Genomic DNA, 18,011 nt, shown 5'->3' with positions numbered 1-18,011 from the left:
GGGTGTAATTCAAGTCGACTCCACAACCCTTCACGAAAACACTGGGGATTTCTTTCTTTTTCTTGAGAGAGAGAGAGAGAGAGAGAGAGAGAGAGAGAGAGAGAGAGAGAGGTAACTCAGGGGAAAAACACTTGAGAAATAAAGAGGAATGGATTAAAAGGTGAAATATATATGAAGAATGTAATATGGTCGCACATTGAACGAAGATGACACATAGACAAGTAACTGAAGAGAATAAGAAAATTAACAAGTGATGCAAAAACTGTCGTGTACTTGGAAGAATGGCTGAAGAGAGATGAAGAAGAATGTATTTTAAAAAATCAGGTTAGTTATGTCACTGAAGTGGGTTGTAGAAATAAAGCAAATGCGGCATGAAGATGGTATATGGAAAAGAGAAAAATCCCACAAAAAAGATGGATGAAGTAGCAGACCTAAGGCAACAGCCAACCCCACATAACTCCTTCTATGTTTAAGGGCCTGAGACCAGCATTATATATATGAGTACACGACCAGCATCCTACCTGTGATGGCATTACATCAAACTCCGACTGGGTGCTCCAACCCTTATATGACTGGGTAAAGTTAAAATATTTGTATGAATATCTCCCTAATGAATACAAGTATCAAACTATGTGTAACACACACACACAAACACACACACACACACAATATATATATATATATATATATATATATATATATATATATATATATATATATATATATATATATAGATATAGATATATATAGATATATATATATAACAGTACATTTCAGTGGAAGTTTATGTATAAAGACCTACATCCTTAAATAAGCCGCGGGAGACAAAAGGTGCACGAGACTCAAGAATATCATGAATACTGATATTCGTAATCGGCGTTTCACGAGAGAAAGAAAGAGAGAACGCAAAAATGGGAAAACAGAAGAAACAAGAAAACTTAGAGCCCTTAAAATATCCATACAGCAAGGAAATACAGGAGAAGCATCAACAGCAGGTGTAATTAGAAATCTGGAGACATGCAAGAGGCGGCTAGAAAAGGAAAAGTACCTAACAAGCTCACAAATGGTACAGTACCAAAGAAAAACACACGATACAACAGCGACAAAGCTAACCCTATACAGCACGGGCCCATCGACTTAAAACCACAACAGATGCAACAGCTGAATCAAAACCAGAAGGCAGGAGAAGGGAGAAACACGAAGAACTTGAAGGAGAAAAAAAAAAAAAGAGGAGGAGGAGGAGATATAGAGGAAAACCTGCCTCACCTGCAATCAAAAGGATCATAATGAGTTTCGACAGGTGAAACGCGAGCGGCATCAAGCGGACAGAGGGCTGGATGTGGACCTGGAGAATACGGATGGCAACGAGCATACACGGACGGCAAGGGGGGGAAGGCAGACACACACAGGTCCAGTGAGCGATGCAGGCCGTAAATATGAATCAGCTGGACATATACCATCCGGACGGGGAGGGGGAGGGGATGCGGAGAGGAAGGGGAGGAGGGAAAGGGGTGAGGGGAAAGGGGGAGGGGAGGGGAGGGAGGAAAGTTGAGAGGGAGAGGGCAAGGAGAGGGAGTTGTGAAGGTAGCAAAGGTGAGAGAGAGAGAGAGAGAGAGAGAGAGAGAGAGAGAGAGAAAGACAGACAGACAGACAGAGACAGACAGAGACAGAGAGAGAGAGAGAGACAGACAGAGACAGAGAAAGAGACAGAGAGAGACAGAGAGGTGAGAGCGACTGAGGAGCAAAGGGACTGAGAAAAGATGGGTTGGCGAGGTGTAAACGAAGGGAAAGGTTGAGGAAGAGAGGTAAAGGAGTAAACTTGGAGAATAAGTGTGAGAGCAAACGGAGACAAGTTGCTGGGAATGAGAGGTAAGATGGGGAAGAGTGGCAGAGGCAGGAGGGGAATCGGGAGGAAAGGAGGCCAAGAATAAGTAGAAGTATAGGGAGAAGGGAGGGTAGGAAAGGGGAAAGACAGATGGTAGGGAAGGAGAATGAAAGGGTAGTAGGAAGGGGAACGGGGAATGTTAATTGGTGAAACAGAATATATATATATATATATATATATATATATATATATATATATATATATGTGTATATATATATATATATATATATATATATATATATATATATATATATATATATATATATATATATATATATATATATATATATGAATGAATGAATGAGAGGACAGGGGAGAAAGGCTAATCAAAAATAATGGAGGGAGGGGAGAAATGTAGAGGAGGATGGAAAAGAGAAGAGCTAAGATGGGAGGAAAGGAAATAGAAAAGATTGGAGAGGAGTGAAGTAAGAAAAGGAGAGACCCGTGTGAAGAAAGTGTAAGGAAAGAGAAGTGTCGCTCAAAGAAGTATGGAGGGTAGATAAGGATGGAGGGTAAGGAGCATTGGGATTTTAAACAGGTAAAAAAGAGGGATGAATCGGAATTAGAGGTAGTTGAGGATGATGGAAGAGAGGGGATAAGAGAGATACGAGGATATTAGGATGAATATTGGAGACAGAGACAGGTGGAGGGATAGAGGGGACAGAGAGATGCGGGACAGGTGGAGAGGAGGAAGAGGGGGATAGAGGGGAGAGGGACAGGTGGAGAAGGGAAGAGGGATAGAGGGAAGGGGGACAGGTGGTGAGGAGGAAGGGGATAGAGGGATAGAGTGAAGGGGAACAGACAGGAGGGGAATAGGTTGGGTGGGAATAGAGAAGAAGAGAAAAGGTGGTGTTGAGATAGAGACGGATAGAGAGAAGGGGTGAAAGAGGAACCAGTGGGGAGGGGGAAGAGAGGGAAGGTAAGGAGAGAGAGAGCCGGGAGATAGACCGGTACTGAGCAGGCTGGGACTGCAGTGAAGAGGGACGGATGGAGGAGTGAGTAGACTGTGGTAAAAGTACGAATAAAATAGCAAGCGATAGGCTCTGGTATAAAGAGGAAGAAAATAAAGAGAAAGTGGATAAAGAAATGGGCTAACTGGAGACGAAAAGATGAGACGGACGAACTGAACCGAAGCGAGAAAGACAAGAAGCTAGAGAATGAGACAAGAAAGTGGGATGTGAAGGCGTTAGGCTGTTAGGATATCGACTTACACGTACCAGCCGAAACCACGAACCGAAGACAGCTAAGTACACAGATACGAAATATAGAAATTATAGCAAAATACAGAAAAAGACAAAAATATAACTCAGACAACCACAGCAAACTACGGGGATAAAATGGTACCAAGAGGAGGATGTCAATTCTTTGGCAGCCAATAGTCCCCATGTCTTGGATTTAAGGTTAATCTAGAAAACATCTTCATCTCCATTTTTTTCTTTCTACTTTTCGTCGTAGTGGGGTTCTCTGAGGTTAATAAATTCGTCTGACGTTAGCCTGTATAAAACACAAATCCGCATTATCACAGTCAAAATATTAGATGTATAGATAAACCGTCAAATGCCTAAGAATCAAAGAAAACCGAACCTGTGAATATACTTTCAATGCATCAAGTCAACCGTAGAGAGGCGACAATGGAGGGGAGTGTAGCAGGTGGGAGGGTTTGGAGGTGGAGGGAAGCACAGAAGGGGAGGGATGGAAGGGAAAGGATCGAGGAGAGGAGAAGGGGGAGATGAGAAAGGTGGTGATTTTGTGGAGAGAAGGACAGATGAGGAGGAATGGGAGGAAAGAAAAAAAAAGAGAATGTGAACGTAAGGACAGGGTTGGAAACAATTCTTAAGATCAAAAAGAAAAGAGGAAGAGGGACGCGTAACAATATCAAAAGACAGAGAATTATATAAACGGAGGGGGAAGGAGAATACAGAGAAAGAAATGTGTGAAAGGAAAAAAATAAAGAATAATAAACAAAAGGATGGAAGCGACAAGGAGAGCAAGGAAGGAAAGAATGAAGGGAAGACGCAGGGAATAAAAATAAAGGAAAGAACACATGTAAACAAAAAAAAACAGGAGAGAATGTACAGACAAAGGTGTGGGAAACAGGACTGTGGAGAGAATGGAAGAAAGACTGCAACAGAAGGGGAGTAAAAGGGAGAGAGTTAAAAGGTCAAGGAATGGATATGAACAAATATGAGGGAAGAATACAAGGATGGAATGACACGAAGAAAGATAGGGAAGGAAGGGAGAGGAGAGGGAAGTGAGGGAAAGAAAGATAACGTGGAGAGAAAAATGGTCGACAAAACGAGGTGAATGTATGACGAAGAAAGCACAAGAAAAAGGTGAAGAAGGACGTGGAAGAAAAGAAGAAAGAACCTGAAAAAGACGGGATGGCGGGAGGAAAGAACGTGAATAGAAAAAAAAAGAAAGAAACGTGGTCAAGGCAAAATAAACATAAAAATCAGCTAGAAGAAATAGGGGAAAAATAGGTAATTAGGGATATAATAAGGGGAGAGATGGGAAGGAATGGAAAAGGAACATGGAGGGAAAGGAGCGAGGAGGAATGGAAGGGAATGAGACAGGAAGAAGGAAAGGAAAGGGAGAAGGAGGGAAGCAGGGATAAAAGGGAGAGAAAAAATGTCAAGGAAAAGAGGTGTTAGTGTGTACAGTCCCTTCCGCCCCTGTCACAATGCGGCAAAGGTCGTAGGGGATGGAGGGAGAAAATGAGGGTTAAAGGAAGGGAGAGAAAGGGACAGGGAGGGAGAGAGATGGGCAAAGAGAAGGACGGGAGAGGAGGGTGGGAAGAGAGAAAATGGGAGGGAAGGGTGAGCAGGAAGAGGGCGGTGAAAGGAGGAAAAGAGAGAGAGAGAGAGAGAGAGAGAGAGAGAGAGAGAGAGAGAGAGAGAAGGAACAGGAATGGAGGGTAAGAAGGGAGAAAAACGGAGGGAGAGAAGAGTAAGAAGATATAAAAGGGAAGAGCGGAAGGGGAAGGTGGAATTGGGGTACAAGGATGGGAGGGAAATAGAGAAAAGGGATAGTGGGAGGGTTATGGAATGGGAGAGTGAATCTGGGAGGGAAAGGAGGGTTGGAGAAAGACAGGGGAAAGAAAAAGGTTAAGAGAAGAGGAAAAGGGGGGAGAAAAAAAGGAACAGAAGGGAATGGAAGGCAAATGACGAGGGAGAGGAAAGTTAATGCGGAGGGAAAGAAGAGTAAAGGGAGGCAGAAAAGGGGGAGAAAGAGGACAAAAAGCTGAGAGGATGGAAAACAGAAAATTATTAAAACAGGCAAGACTATGGAATGAGACAAAGCATATTACAGTATGCGAAGGAGGAGTGAACGGTAGCGATGAACAAAAATGATGAGGGTGACAAGGAATGGTTGGAACTTAAGATGATGAAAAATACACTAAAGGTAAAGACGAAAGGGGAATGGAAGATAAGTATTTACGAAAAGGAGGGGAAAAGGAGGTATTACGAAAAGGTAGAGTAAGGTACGGAAGAAGAAGAGGAAAGTGGGGCAGATGGGAAGCAGACAATGGCAGAAAGAGGGAGTGGAAAGGGAAATACAGCAATGGGTGGGAGGGAGGAAGGATGGGTTGGAGAAGGAATATGAAAGGTAGACGGAAGGAAGAGATGGGGAAGGGCAAGAGAGGATGTTATGGAGAGAGAGCATGGAAGGCAAAAGAAACGAGGGACGGGGAGAGGGGGAAGGAAGATGGTGTGGAGAGAGAATATGGAAGGTTGAAAGCAGGGAGGGACAGGGAAAGAGGAGGGGTGATGGTATGGAGAGGGAATATGGAGGGCTGAAGGAGGGCAGCTACGGGAAGGAGGGGGAAGAGGGAGTGGAGACACAGAAGGTCGCGATGTAGACCCCAAGGCCAAGAATCAATGGCGCTAACCAGACGGGGAGCAGAACCAGAGAAACCCCCCCAAAACATGAAGAATTCAGACTTACCTTATCGCAGTGGAAGGTGGTGATGATGGCGGAGGAGAGAGAGGGGGTGGAAGGGGGGGGTGAGGGCGCTTCCGTGTTTCCCGTAGCGATTGGAAAGCCCTGCCGGAGAAAATAAGAAAATGAGGAGAGGTATAGGGATATGCTCTTGGGTGGATGGCTGGGAAAAGGGAAGGCGTGAATATAAGAGAAGCTATTTGACACACAACTCCACTCACCACTATAGGCAAGAGTATCACCAGGAATTTCCATTATTTTTCCGATAGTAGTTTAGACTGTGGTAGCAATGCCGACAGTCAGAAGGAAGTTTTATTTCATTTTTCTTAACTTCTTTAGCAACATGATATTCTTTAAATTTAATTCGTGCTGGACATTTTATTTTTAATTCAGAAGAAAATACCATGGCTTAAAGAAGTGAAAAAATATTTATAATCAATTTGCTATTCCGCATAATAACGCTTTTCTTATCTATGCCCTTGCTTCCATCAGACGATTTTACTGAGTTTAGGGGAGATCTTTCGTAGTGAAGGGGTTAAGTTTTCTGGGCCTCATTTATCCTGGTCCGTAAAAGTAAATAAACACAAACACACACAGTAAACGGCCCAGCTGTGTTTCCGTAGGGCCATTCCAGAGTCCAGGATCGGCACACTACCAATTAGCGGTATTGAGGAGCCGGAAGGGGCGGGTTGGAAGGCCTTAGCAGAGACACACTTGAGCAGGATCCGAGCACCGTGCTGGTTTTCCAATTACTGGGTCCTCGAGATGCATTCAGGAGTAGCACACATGCCCGTCTGAGGTGGATTGGTCAAGGAAAAGCATTTCGAAGCTATACACACACGCCGACCACTTCACCCGCACACTTACTGCAGTGGAGTCTGTCAGGCCATGAGTTGTAGCGGGGTAAGTTATGGGGACTTAGGCCTTCGAGTTTTGGACCTGATGTCGGGGTCTGGTCCAGGCCAATATGAAGGCCTTTATAAGCTAATGACCTCCGAGGAACTAATAAACCTGAATAGCATGGTCTGGTAGTTGTCCTTCACCGTTTCAAAGAGTGGCGATCTTCTCCGGTTAGTTGGTGTGCCTTGCATTTGCATCCTCCTTAACCTCTTCACTATCAGTTTTGTTTACGCTACCATCAGAAAATTCTAATCACTTTACAAGACACCTCTAATACTGACGGCATTATGTAATTATGTGGTCTCTGTTACTCTCGTAAGCCCTAAACACTTTTCTTACGTTATATTTAAACTACTAACAAATTTTATTCAGCTTCTAAGACACAACTCGGGCTGAAGGGGCTAAAACAGGCTTCCAATCTGCCTCCACCCAGTCGACAGATTGCACGTTCCGCACACCTCCCTCGCCATCAACCTTACCCTATTGCCCAACAAAATCGTCGCCGGGATCATCGAATAAACAGTCAATAGGCCATAGAGTCCTAATTAAGTCGTCGGATCATTAAGGTGAGGTGAGACAAGGCTGCGACGCCCTGTAATTGCCCTTCAGGAGGAGCAGGAGGAGACGCTGTGCAAACACCACAAACATCTTGGATAAGTCAATTACCAGGAGGCGGCGTCCGTCTCCCCCCGGCTTGTGTACTGTCGCATCTGCATATGAAGTGTCGGGATGGACTGAGGAAAAAGAGGCAGAAAAACACTGAACGGGTTGTTTTTCTCGGGACGAAAGTGCTACAGGCTGACGGCTTTACAGTGCCTGGGAAAAATTAATGGCAAGAAAAAAGTGTAATCCAATTTCTCCAAATGGAAGGACTTAGTAAAACTTACTCTCACGGGGAAGACAGCCAATCTAATTTATCTCGAATAAAAAATTACAATAAAAAATAAACACGGATTCTTGCATCAGCTGTTTACACGGGAATCACCCTCTTGGCCAACACGAGAATGAAGCCGAGACTCATTTCGCTATTATTTAGTCGGTGGGAGAGGGAGGAAGGGTCGTCGGGGAGAGACAAGGTCGAAAATGTCGTCCTATCTTGTGCGGGGATCGATTCTGTGAGGTTAATCTGGCCTTGGCTGCTTCTCCACTTGAGATCTTGCCAAATATAGAGGCAAGAAATTGAATACGATATTCCGCCGGCGTGATAGACTTTATATAGCGGCTGATGAATTAATCTATTCAGGAATACTTACTCTGACACTCCAAAAATCTTGTGTGTATATATATATATATATATATATATATATATATATATATATATATATTCCCTTCCTTTCATCGCCTGCATAAATACAATATCAAAATCTTCTGAGAAACTTTAACAACGCACACGGCATCAGCGTTTTTTACGACACAAATACGCATACAGTAAGAAGTAAACGTTAATAGTCAGGCAGCAAGACCTAATGTTAATTTTTTTTCTTTCATCAAGGAAGATCTTAAAAACCGCTGTGATAAAGCTTGTTTTTAAACAAAACAAACCAAACATATTGAAGATAAAGGACATTTACATAATTATTTTTACGCCTCTTTTTTTCCGGGAGGAGAACAAACACATACCAAATTTGTCAGTGTGGTCAGAACTGGACACAGTGACAAACACACACTAACGGCAACTGAGTCATGTTGTCTGTCTGTCTGTCTGTCTGTGTATGTGTGGTCTTGCAACCGCGTCCGGTATATTCGCTGTGTGTGTGTGTGTGTGTGTGTGTGTGTGTGTGTGTGTGTGTGTGTGTGTGTGTGTGTGTGTGTGTGTGTGTGTGTGTGTGTGTGTGTGTGTACAGACAGAGATCGTAACACAGGTGGTTATCTCCGCTCTCTGTTTATATTTTGACACATTCGCCTGTTTGCTGGTGTGGCTGTATATACTTGCAAGCCCAGAGATTAAATGGTGCCACTGTGTCTGACATTTTTTACGAGTTTAACTGAACAATGAAATACTACGACGGTCTGTGCCATCTGTGCAGAATACTCGATGCAGAATCTGTCACGAAAAAGGCATAATCGCAAGCATACACAAATTATATGAAATTCGTAATTATTATTAGGCTTACTCTACATATTTTATGGTTGATATTCTACTACTACTACTACTACTACTACTGCTACTACTACTACTACTGCTGCTGCTGCTGTTGCTGTTACTAATATTACAACTACTACTACTGCTACTACTACTACTGATAATAATAATAATAATAATAATAATAATAATAATAATAATAATAATAATGATAGTGGAGAGCTGTGTGAGCCCACTTAAAACTGCTAATAAGAAATATCCTTTTCTGAAAAATTACACAAGTCCTCTATTGTTCTGCCTATCATCATACAATTTTATTCAAGTCACGAGAGATTCCTCATAGTGAAAGAATTAAAAACAATTTCCACTGACCACTTCAGTGTGATATCATTTCATACTGTCGTGGCCATCCAGAGATTATGTTGTGTGGGGCAGAACACTCATTTCAGATTAAATAAGAAGTCCCTATGGTATGGATATCCCCAGAAATTTTGCGTCTTTTATATATTATTAGTGAACTGCCAGAAATTTAATTAATCTTATAACGGGTCTTTCGCCGTGTTTTTTTTTTCTATTGTGATCCCAGGCTTTTGTAGATGTGAACCCAATGGACTGCATGCTGAAGTTGCCCTTATCTTGCATTCCACCGACCTGCTGTCTGAGGACTGGGAAAGGGCTTGAGGGACGCATATATAACCGATTAGCGAGGCCACCCAGTTTTATCGGTGCCACTACGTGAAGGCATCGCTTTCTAGGATCAATGAAGGGGTTAATTTCAAGAGCAACTAAATAAACCTCATCAATTAGTCCAAGCATAAGGTCCCCAATGCATTATCCTCACAAAATATAAAAATAAAATGTTGCGCCTCATTTTTAAGATCTCAGCTAATTGTCTGCATCGGTCGCATTATATTTCAGACAACGCATCACCTTCCCGGGAAACCCATCTGCATGCAAGCACGATCCTGAAGGCAAAGGTAAAGGTCGGGAAGGAGAGAGAGAAGAGAGATAAAGAGAGAGAAAAGAGGGAAGAAAGAGAGGAGACCGACGAGGAACCCTAAACAGTACCTGGCCACGGTGTACCTGTGGTCTATGACTGCAACTCCGGGTAACTGTAAACTCTTAATATATGCACACACAGACACACACACAGACACACAAACACACACAGACACACACACACACACACACACACACACACACACACACACACACACACACACATCATTTGACAGATGGACAGATAGAAAGATACCCGGTAACTAGATAGACACACACATACATCATTAGACAGATGGAGATAAATAGATATATAGATAAATAGACAGATAGATAAACAGACAGACAGACTGATAAACAGGTAGGCAGAAAGATAACTACTGTACTGCCATAAATACAGATAAGATTATTATAAAGATAGTGATAAAAATGACAAATTAGTGAGATGGTTGAAAATTTTTTTGAAAAGGCGGAAAACAAAAATATATGGAGGACAGAAGATAAAAAAAATTCTGATGGTTATCCACTGTAAGCCTTGTTAGTGAGATCTTATACCGATGCACAGGAATTGCTAATTGTGGTTTTTGTATGCTGTCTCCTGTACGGTACCCAGGCTAAACATTCTTGTGATAATTATGTGGAATCTCTTGGAAAATATTAACGTAAAAAATAATTAACAACCATGCGGTACTGATGCTAAAGGAGATTCTTGGATTAACCCTTATTGCCAGAGAAAGTCTTATTTTATTCTATATACGCCTAACTATTTTCTTCGGCTAAGGAAATTCGTTCCGGGGCCCAATGTGTTGTAATCTAAAATCGCCAGGAACAAAATATTTACTTGTAAAGTTAGCACTCTCTTAGATTCTGAAAACAGAGGATTCTTGGGCCAAACCTGTAGACTGTCAGGTGAAATATAAAATGAAAGGAGGTGGTGCTAATCTGCTGGGAGCTGATATAAATAATTTTCTTTTATACGGTACTTCTGCTAAAAGATACTTGGAAATACTGTCCTGCGAAAATTGATTAATAGACATTAATCATACTTGTCGTATATATATATATATATATATATATATATATATATATATATATATATATATATATATATATATATATATATACAGATAGATAGGTAGATAGGCAGATATAGATATAGTTTAATTATTTAAAATACAATATTTACCATCGCTTCGAAGGTGTTAGGGAATTCCTGTATTCACGCATAATCAAGATTTACCGTACCAAATATTACCTCTATAAAGTTAATGTATCTCTAGTCATCAATACTAGAAACTTTTTCTGTAACATTTCTTAACAGGCATAATCTTGTAGCCAAAGAGGGCTTTTCTTTAGTATTAGTACGTGCTATGTACTTTTAGAATCTTCCTTTAGCGTCTAATATAAGATTTTCGGTTAAACTATTCCATAGTTAAAGCGCTCTCAAGGCGTTGAATATCAGGATAAATAGTACCACCTTCCTTGGCACCATATAAATATTTACAGTATTCCTAGAGCAACAATATTTTCTTGGACTATATCTAATTATGTACAGTACTCTTATGGAAACAGTATTTTCCTTGAACACTATCTATTTATTTACAGTACTCTTATGGCAACAGTATTTTCCTTGGACAATATCTGTTTATTTACAGTACTCTTATGGAAACAGTATTTTCCTTGGACACTAATTATTTACAGTATTCTTATGGCATTGATAAAAGGATCCGCTTTGTGATACTTCAACGTAATGAAAATATTCCTGAGGTGATAACAATAGGGTGTTATTTGAATGGATTTTTCTTAAATTTTTAGAACATTTCTATAATAGTAACACTTTTTTTAAGTATAGCGATTTATTTAATTATCAAAAGCGCTTTTGTACTTTTCAGCTGTGCGGTTTTTATGTCACGAGAATATTCGAACTCATTTATTGTCACACCAAAAATAACAATTCATTTAAGCAATATACTAATATTTATGTACGTGCGTTTCTCAGAATTCCTTTGGCACTAATAATGGGATTTTTTTTTTTTTTTTTTTTTTTAATATCTTGACCTACTGGTTTTCAAGGTATTCCTGTACAGGCATCAGGATTTTCTTTAGAAATACAAAATTCCTGTAGTCTCCGTAATAATATATTCTTTGGTAACATCCCTCTTGTCTTAAAAGTACTGCTGTAGCCATGACAGGATTTTCTTTCTCGTTGACCTCTTAAATCCCCTACTAAGCTGCCAAGCACAACACAGAAAAAAAAAAAAAAAAGTCAGAGCCACATAACATTTTCGGTGCACAGCAAATAAATGCATTCATTAGTACTTATTGACCAAGCTTATATCCCCCCGACAACAGCAATGAGGAAGCACATTTCGCTAAATTACAGCGCCATGTGAACCAAACTGCTAATTCCACTATCGGCAAATTTTAATCTAAACTTTACCCTTTTATGTCAGGGAAATACGAAAACAGTAAATTAGGAACTTTGAGCATTCGGCCCAGCGATTTTTCTATCTAAATAAGCCTAATGGCCATTCCGACACGCCGATCCCTCCATCAGAGCAATGAAAAACCCCGAATCGCGTGAAATGCCCGGATCATCCAACTCTACGGGACCCGGACGTGGCTTCGGAATCCTCCCTCATTCGGCTCGTCCCTTTCAATGCATGTTAGGGGGATTTCAAGGCTGGGATATGGAGGAGATTTTTCTTTTTGCTTTTCCATTTTTTTTTATGCGGTGTAACGTCCTTCTATTAACAGGTATCCCGTTAAACGTCAATCTCCGTTTAGTTTTAATTTTCTGATATTTCCATTTCCGTCGCCTGTTTATTTGTTTATATTTTGTAAGGGGGAAATATAAGGTTAGAAGTTATCATCCCATTTTCCCGTTAACTGCCAGTCTCCCTGTATTTTTTTTTCCCTGATACTTTCACTTCCCAGCCTATTTATTTACTTATCGATTTGTTTAATATCTGAGGTAATACAAGATTACCTGTTAACGTATTCATTTAAATATCACTCACGTTGTTTTGCATTATCTGATATTTCCATTTCTTTGCGTGTATATTAACCTATTAATTTAATGTTTATGGAGGTAATACAAAATTCGTTCTTGTGAATTAAACCATATAATTTTTTCTCTATCCTGTGTTATTACTATGCTTTGTCTTTTAATCCACAATTTTTTCTACTTTCTTATAATTTTGCTTTCACAGTTTTTCGTAATTATTTGTTCTTGTTTTTGCAATTAATTTTACTGTCTGCTTTTGTTCTGGCTATGGTCATACACAGTACTTTCATCTTTATATATTTCAGTGGTTTTCTCTTGCTTCGCCGTCTTTATCACTGTGCATTTTCTTTCTTGTTTCCCCTCTATATTGCACTGTCTAATTTTCGCTTGCTTATTTCATTCTATATCCGAAATTATGTCACTCTCTTTTCTTCCGTTACTACTTTACTGTTTTTCGGCACCCTGTTTCTGTTTGCAATATTGTCTTTATTATTTGTTGTTTATTGCAATTATATGCGTCCTTGTTATTGTTTTCTCTGTTTTTCTGTCTTGTTTCTTCGTTATTTCATTATTTGCTTCCTTTCTTTTTTTCAACTTATCTTTATATCATCTTTTCCTTTTTGATAAGTTTGTTTCCCTTGGCTATTATTTATTTCTCTTCTTTTTTCTTTGTTATTTGCTATTTTTCTTTCCATCTCACTTTTTCCTACTTTTTGCTATTCTTTTTCTTATTTTCTCTTGCCTTTACTTTTTCTTATACAGTTTAGTTATTCGTCTCTGATTTTCTCCTGTTCTTGTTTTTTTTTTTTTTCCAACTTTGTCCTACGTTTTGCCATTATTTTTTCTATTGCTTTTCCTTTCTTATTTCATATTAACTTCTGTTGGTTTCTTTCATTTTATTTTCCATAATTTGCTTCTAACTCTTCTTATCTCCTGCGTTTTTTTCTTTCTTCCCTCTTCCTATACTTTCCCTTTATCATTCATAATTCCCCTTTCTTGTCAATTTATTTCCTGTTTCCTTCTGCTTTTAGTCTTTCGCTTCATACTTTTCAACCTTTTTTTAGTGGTTTTAACGATTCGATGTTTTTCCTTTTTTTTTTTTTTAGCCTTGAATTCTACTTTTGCTTTGCTTTCGTTTGCAGGAGTTTACTCGTCCCTGATTTTTTTACTTCTTTTTTTTTGCTTCTTCGTTTCTAATGCTGTGTTGTTTTACTTCCGCTTTCCAAATTTTTATAAACCTTTGGTCGGTCTTATTTTGTCTTTTATGATTTTCCTATTTCATCATCATCACCATTATCACCATCATTATCATCATCATCATTATCACCATCATCATCATCATTATCACCATCACAATCAACATCATCATTATCACTATCACCATCACCATCATCATCATTATCGTCATTATCATCATCATCAGCGGCAAAAGATAAAATGATAGACTGACAGAGAGAGAGAGAGAGAGAGAGAGAGAGAGAGAGAGAGAGAGAGAGAGAGAGAGAGAGAGAGAGAGAGAGAGGTTCAGTATATTAGTACCTTACAGAATGAGGTATACGTCCTGTCCTTCACCTATCAAGTCTACAAAATTTTCATTATGATTTTTACACTTTTCCCCCATATTTTCCCCTACTCTAACTTCCTTATTTCAGGTCCTTGCATTGACGCCATTATTTACATTCCTTCCCCCTGCTTCACCGCCATCCCCTAAAACGTCTTTGTCCCCTTAATTACCCCCTTAAATACCTGTGATGGCGACAGTGATGCTCCTTCTGTCATTTGGCCTGTTACAGAGATATCACAGACCTCAACCCTCTCCACTGTTTATTTTTTCTCACCCTCTCCATTCTCCCTCTTCACTGCTTGGTTGTCTCTCATCCTCTTCTTTCACCCTCTTCACTGCTTGGTTTTTCTCTCACGTTTTTCACCGTCTGTTTTTTTCCCACCCTCTTCATTGCTTTGTTGTTTCTCACCCTCTTCAAAACTCTCTTCACTGTCTGGTTTTCTCTCAGCTTAATATGATAGCCTACTGCTAGCTTGTATAAATGCCGTCTGAGCGCTACCATTCCTTACATAACAAAAAATATAATAATAATAATAATAACAATAATAATAATAATAATAATAATAATAATAATAATAATAATAAAAGATAAATAAAGAAAAACAAACTCTGTGGTTACCTTGAATAAAATACCTACCGGTATGTGCAAGATAATAGCGAAAAGGTTAAATGTGATAAGCTTGTAATTTTCTTATCACCTTTTTTATCTAAATAGCTGAATAAAACACTAGAATTTATCCATCACACCGAATGGGTTAATGGAAACAATTTTTGACTACTTCATAAATAATACCATCTTATTTTTATTTATTTATTTATTTTTTACCAGACGATTTTACTGATCATATTAAGGACTCTCACAGATAAGCGATAAAAAACAAAAAATCTTCAACTCCTCCACTACAAGAAGCCTCATCTAAGCTAAATAAAATCGTCCAGGTGTGGCCAGAATATTAGGAGAAAAGGCGCCATCGTACTGAATTGAACAGCTGACCTTGGCCCGTATCCCCTTCGGTTGAAGAAGCTCCCTAACACCCATTCCTAAGCGATTTATTTTGCTGTTTAAACCTTACGATCCCCTTTCGCTTTCTTTAAATAATTCTCCCATCGCCATACTCTGCATAAGTAACGTACAAAAAATTATATGAACCAGCCGGATCCAAAAATAAATCGTTAAGGAAGAGGTGCTAGGGAGTCTTTTAAACCGAAGAGAATACAGGACCTTGCCACACCACTGATCTGTCTTATTTGAATGTCTGGTTTCAGTCTGGTTAAAATACACTTCCACAGCAGCGAAAAGACAGACAGATAACAGAAATAGCTTTAACTCCATTATCTCGAGGATTTAAATTACACTTCCAAAGCAGCGAAAAGGTAAACATAGATAACAGAGATAACTTTCCCTCCTTCATCACGAGAATTTAAAACACCCTTCCACAGCAGCGAAAACATAAACATAGGTAACAGAGATCGCTTCCCCTCCCTTATCACGAGAATTTCACTCATCTTAATATAAATATCTGGCGTTAGTCTGAACAAAATGCACTTCCACTGCAGCAAAAAGATTAAGAGATATAACAGAGATAGGTTTCCTCTCCCTTATCACGAGAATTTCACTCCTCTTAATATATCTTAATACAACAACTTTATAAACCAAATAAGTGCATCCACGTCGGCGAAAAGGTTGATTACAACGCCGACGACAATACTCCTTCTACTCTAACTTGGCCTAAAATTACCTTCTTTTCATGTTTCATTCTTTGAGCTGTGGACATAGATTAACACTATATTATGATGCTAGTCACGAAGAAATGCAATGGAAAGGCTGTAGAACATCGTCTTTTCCTGACACTGAACTACGTGGAATAAGCTAAAAAAGGACGAAGATCTGGGCCGAGTTAGCGTAAAAACAGTATAATTCCCATCATAAATTTACTAAAATGGTAACAACAAAATCTGCACTAAAAATAAAACTTATCTGGGTATGCATTTCAAAGTTAATAAAATACACTTAATATGAAGAAAATTATATCTATCACTACAAGGTTTAGCACAACCTAGAGAATTAGAGTACGAAAATATCACTGACAGAAATTATATGAATTTAAGGAATAGTAAAAATCAAAATAATACAGCTTTGAAGAACTTAATCATCTTCGAAGAAAAATCCGTATACAGTATCCCTTTTTATAAGCAATATTTATGTGACACATTTTTATCCACTAATAACTTTCCGGAATACAAGAGTATATAGAAAATTCACGGCAGAAACAAGACTTATTACTCTCTCTCTCTCTCTCTGCTTATGAAACGCCATGGAAAGTATACTAATTTTTCCTCAGCTCCTAGGAGGTATATGACGATGAATGGTAATATAACTAATGGGTCTTATATTCAGGAAAATTATGGGGGTAATGATACACCGTTTACCTTTTAATATAGGCATAAAATAAATTACACAAAACAGCCCATGGTTTCAACTCTCGCCCTGTGCACGCATGGACAATAATTACTTCGTAAAAATTCGTCTTATACACATACAGGCATATAATAGGTCACCGAAATTACTCACGAATGCTTTGAACTCCAAGCGACTTTACAATTTTCAGACTAGAAGGGAAGGAAGATTAAAAAGAAGCTTAATTTATTCCGACAAATTTCTTCATCATAAGTGCACCCAAAATTTTCTTACACTAGATCAAACACACACAGGTGTATACAGGAAAAACTTCTAAAATAATTCCTCTGTTCCTAAAAAATAACAAATAAAAAAATAAATAAAAATAATACAGGTTAATATAGTGATAACGCACAGTATGCTTCTCCGACTACATAAATATACCTTTTCCATTTCTGCATTTCTTCACCTGCACACTGAGACAGCATTTACATATACCAGCACCCATTTATACACACACACCCTGTTGAGCATGCCTTTTCTCCCCAGTTATGACTATATTGTGATAAAACAAATACATGTAATGGTGCGCTGAATCGATCATGAGTTTCCGAGATGAAACTAAATCCATGCTTGTCTCTATCATCTATACACACAGAAACAAACACAGCATCCACACACAAAAAATAATAATAATCACACACACACACACACACACACACACACACACACACACACACACACACACACTATCCATTTCTCCCCTTATCACGAACATTTCTCCCAGATAATAATAAAACAGGCTGTAAAGAATGCGATAAAATTCGTCCACCAGCTTGACCCATATTTCCTCAATTCTAAGACTCACTGGGATCTTTTAAGCAAACACACACACACACATACCATCCCTCAGCCACCAATACTCTCCCTCCTAACCATGACTATCCTCTCAAAAATAATAAACTGTAAACGGGAAGGTACTCCGAGCGAGGCAGGGATGGCGGGGGAGACACACTGACCACTACAACCACCGCCGCTGCCTGCCCCGCCGCCCCGCCAGACACATACACCACCAAACATCGCCAATAGTGGTTGCTGGATTTTCCCTCAGAAGTATTCCTATCTCTTATCAGTTTTTCCTCTACCACCCTATCTTGTTAAATTTAGTTCCATCCGTAAATCTGAATGAAAAATAATGCTACTATGCGTGACACTACTGAAGGTTTATATTAACAA

The sequence above is a fragment of the Coenobita brevimanus genome, chromosome 66 (genome assembly GCF_032717465.1).
Source record: "Coenobita brevimanus isolate Jiangsu-jjx chromosome 66, ASM3271746v2, whole genome shotgun sequence".
Classification (NCBI taxonomy): Eukaryota; Metazoa; Arthropoda; class Malacostraca; order Decapoda; family Coenobitidae; genus Coenobita; species Coenobita brevimanus.
This window is presented reverse-complemented; position numbering follows the sequence as displayed.